Source organism: Alosa pseudoharengus, unplaced genomic scaffold (assembly GCF_046254945.1).
Source record: "Alosa pseudoharengus isolate Yale_2024_CS ecotype anadromous, Long Island Sound unplaced genomic scaffold, YU_APseudo_1.1 YU_APseudo_1.1_scf_14, whole genome shotgun sequence".
Taxonomy (NCBI): domain Eukaryota; kingdom Metazoa; phylum Chordata; class Actinopteri; order Clupeiformes; family Clupeidae; genus Alosa; species Alosa pseudoharengus.
Window position 1 is genome coordinate 36,512,737 of NW_027468609.1, and position 4,316 is coordinate 36,517,052.

Genomic DNA, 4,316 nt, shown 5'->3' on the forward strand with positions numbered 1-4,316 from the left:
GCGACGGTGCCCTCTGCTCAGCGTCTTCCCGATCGCCCGCGACATCTTATGAAGCAGAGAACCTGAGTGTTTGCGTCCTGTTTCTTGTGTTTTTTTACTGAGTGTGACAGAGCAGTATAAGGGGGAGGAGGAAAAGGTGTACCCCAATTAATAGTCCCGACTACGCCACCCCAGGGGAACTACTGTAATTACCCCCCCAAGGAAAATACCAAGGTAACCTCACATAGAATACCCACACAGGTTCAAATGCACTACGCAACAGACGTGAATTCCAATAAAATAGAAGTTTATTTATGATAAAGGAAAAGGGGAAGTGGAACTGCAGGTCTCTTATGCTGGAGAAACCTAAAAGACTCGCAATGGTTAGAGACAATACAAAAATATATATTTATTAAACATTGTGTATGACAAATTCTTAAAATCAGATCTTATAGATCATACATTAGAGTCTAGGCAATTGAGGGACCAAACGTCCACAAAACTCAATAAGTGCAGCTAGGCGGGAGCTTACCCAAGGGAGGCACGCTACTGATGATGTGTTCCAAGATTCACACCAACCACACGTGCACACACACTCGGAGTGAAGTGAGTTCTCTATAACACAGGCTGCAGTAAGCAGTACACTGAACCGCACAGCTCACCGCACAGCACAGCACCACACAGCACGGCACAGCACAGCACAATAAAGCACAGCAAACATGCAGTGATAGGGTCCCACCACCAGGTGCCTAGCCTCCCCTTAGGAGCGCCCCGACCTGCCAAACAAACAAACAAAGACAAAACAATTAAGGCACCAGAGGATAGCAGTAAATAAACCAAAGAGGACACAACCACAATACACTGATGACAGCAACACTTAACACTGACAAAGCTTAAATCAGGCAAAGCGACAGTATACACAATCACATGCAAACAATTAAACGGAGGAAAATACGAATCGTGCCACAGCGCACGGGAAACACTGGCAACGTGCAGTAGATGTTATAATTAAGCAGCTTCATGCAATAGATGTTATTATTAGGCAGCTTCATGCAATAGATGTTATAATTAGGCAGCTTCATGCAGTAGAGGTTATAATTAGGCAGCTCCACCAACGAAACCAAAAGAAAACCCAAAATAAACAGAGTCTACGAAAGCAGACGCAGACACTAACAATACGCGACTGGACAAAAGACAGAACAAACAAACAAAATAAACTCACGAAATAGTCACAAGTTGCAAACAAGACAAGAGACAAACAGCAATCAATCAGACAAAACAGCAGCGCCTGTGAGTCCGGCCTTCCAGTCAACCAGGCTACACGCACCTGCAAGATGCATATCAGAGTTAAAATATACGATACATTTTTACAGATAGCTTCGTAATAAAAAATGCTGCGCTACATACCCGCTCCAGATACGGTGAGGTCACAGATCCGCACTATAAACACATAGTTAAAATCATTACGGGTAGGCTAAACTTGTAGCGACAGTGTCGCGTAGACTAACATTAAGAAGCCTACCTGAGCTAGCAGGAAATAGGAATACCCTCAACAGGAGTGGTGGAGGAGGCAAACAGCAGTTACGAGGCTACAAGACAAAAGGTAAACCCATAAAACACAAAGTGTGGAAAGCCAACACAACCCGCTAAGAAAGGAGACCTACCACGCTAGACAGGGAGCATTCTCAACGGAGGGGGAGCAAGAATTACAGCGCAGTCATTCACCGGTACTTCCAGGTCTTTTAAAGGTGTTTGGGAAGCAGCTGCTAATCAGGGGGATTGGCAAATAATTAGGCTGATAGTGACGTGACAGCATCAATGTGAGCAATCCAACCCCACTACATGAGGGCAATCATATGAATCATTGATATCCATTGCAACACCCAGAGGAGTAAAAAATAATTTTACAAAATAGGGGAATGCCGCGATCAGCGGACTTTGACCTACGCACGCACGCAGTAGCCGGCAGTCACGAGACTCTAATCATGTATAATGAGCACTGCATTAATCAGCGTCTCCGTAGCACACATGGGAAAGGCAGCGCTGTGCTACATAGCACTTTAAGAATGGCATCGCCGGTTCGAATCCGGCCTGAAGCACCGTCCGGCAGTTTCCGCGGACTCACGTTGTTTTACGCGATGGTGCCCTCTGCTCAGCGTCTTCCCGATCGCCCGCGACATCTTATGAAGCAGAGAACCTGAGTGTTTGTAACTGTTTGCGTCCTGTTTCTTGTGTTTTTTTACTGAGGGCAATCATATGAATCAATGATATCCATTGCAACACCCAGAGGAGTAAAAAATAATTTTACAAAATAGGGGAATGCAGTAATCAGCGGACTTTGACCTACACACGCATGCACGCAGTAGCCGGCAGTCACGAGACTCTAATCATGTATACTGAGCACTGCATTAATCAGCGTCTCCGTAGCACACATGGGAAAGGCAGCGCTGTGCTACATAGCACTTTAAGAATGGCATCGCCAGTTCGAATCCGGCCTGAAGCACCTTCCGGCTGATTCCGCGGACTCACGTTGTTTTACGCAACGGTGCCCTCTGCTCAGCGTCTTCCCGATCGCCCGCGACATCTTATGAAGCAGAGAACCTGAGTGTTTGTAACTGTTTGCGTCCTGTTTCTTGTGTTTTTTTACTGAGGGCAATCATATGAATCATTGATATCCATTGCAACACCCAGAGGAGTAAAAAATAATTTTACAAAATAGGGGAATGCCGCGATCAGCGGACTTTGACCTATGCACGCACGCAGTAGCCGGCAGTCACGAGACTCTAATCATGTATAATGAGCACTGCATTAATCAGCGTCTCCGTAGCACACATGGGAAAGGCAGCGCTGTGCTACATAGCACTTTAAGAATGGCATCGCCGGTTCGAATCCGGCCGATTCCGCTGTCTCACGTTGTTTTACGCGACGGTGCCCTCTGCTCAGCGTCTTCCCGATCGCCCGCGACATCTTATGAAGCAGAGAACCTGAGTGTTTGTAACTGTTTGCGTCCTGTTTCTTGTGTTTTTTTACTGAGGGCAATCATATGAATCATTGATATCCATTGCAACACCCAGAGGAGTAAAAAATAATTTTACAAAATAGGGGAATGCCGCGATCAGCGGACTTTGACCTACGCACGCACGCACGCAGTAGCCGGCAGTCACGAGACTCTAATCATGTATAATGAGCACTGCATTAATCAGCGTCTCCGTAGCACACATGGGAAAGGCAGCGCTGTCCGACATTGCACGTTAAGAATGGCATCGCCGGTTCGAATCCGGCCTGAAGCACCGTCCGGCAGTTTCCGCGGACTCACGTTGTTTTACGCGACGGTGCCCTCTGCTCAGCGTTTTCCCGATCGCCCGCGACATCTTATGAAGCAGAGAACCTGAGTGTTTGCGTCCTGTTTCTTGTGTTTTTTTACTGAGGGCAATCATATGAATCAATGATATCCATTGCAACACCCAGAGGAGTATAAAATAATTTTACAAAATAGGGGAATGCCGCAATCAGCGGACTTTGACCTACACACGCATGCACGCAGTAGCCGGCAGTCACGAGACTCTAATCATGTATACTGAGCACTGCATTAATCAGCGTCTCCTTAGCACACATGGGAAAGGCAGCGCTGTGCTACATAGCACTTTAAGAATGGCATCGCCGGTTCGAATCCGGCCGATTCCGCTGTCTCACGTTGTTTTACGCGACGGTGCCCTCTGCTCAGCGTCTTCCCGATCGCCCGCGACATCTTATGAAGCAGAGAACCTGAGTGTTTGTAACTGTCTGCGTCCTGTTTCTTTTTTTTTTTACTGAGGGCAATCATATGAATCATTGATATTCATTGCAACACCCAGAAGAGTAAAAAATAATTTTACAAAAAAGGGGAATGCCGCGATCAGCGGACTTTGACCTACGCACGCACGCACGCAGTAGCCGGCAGTCACGAGACTCTAATCATGTATAATGAGCACTGTATTAATCAGCGTCTCCGTAGCACACATGGGAAAGGCAGCGCTGTGCTACATAGCACTTTAAGAATAGCATCGCTGGTTCGAATCCGGCATGAATCACCGTCCGGCCGATTTCGCCGACGCACGTTGTTTTACGCGACGGTGCCCTCTGCTCATCGTCTTCCCGATCGCCCGCGACATCTTATGAAGCAGAGAACCTGAGTGTTTGTAACTGTCTGCGTCCTGTTTCTTGTGTTTTTTTACTGAGGGCAATCATATGAATCATTGATATCCATTGCAACACCCAGAGGAGTAAAAAATAATTTTACAAAATAGGGGAATGCCGCGATCAGCGGACTTTGACCTATGCACGCACGCAGTAGCCGG

At 46.9% G+C, this 4,316-nt stretch overlaps 1 long non-coding RNA gene across 1 annotated transcript; it reads right to left on the minus strand.

Moving 5' to 3' along the window:
• Positions 1 to 207: 207 nt before the first annotated feature.
• LOC143122589 (uncharacterized) lies at positions 208 to 1,814 on the minus strand. Its single transcript, XR_012986731.1, has 3 exons — positions 1,502 to 1,814; positions 1,387 to 1,419; positions 208 to 1,306 (listed from the first exon to the last, which is right to left on the minus strand). It is a non-coding gene; the product is annotated as an uncharacterized LOC143122589 (long non-coding RNA).
• Positions 1,815 to 4,316: the final 2,502 nt, after the last annotated feature.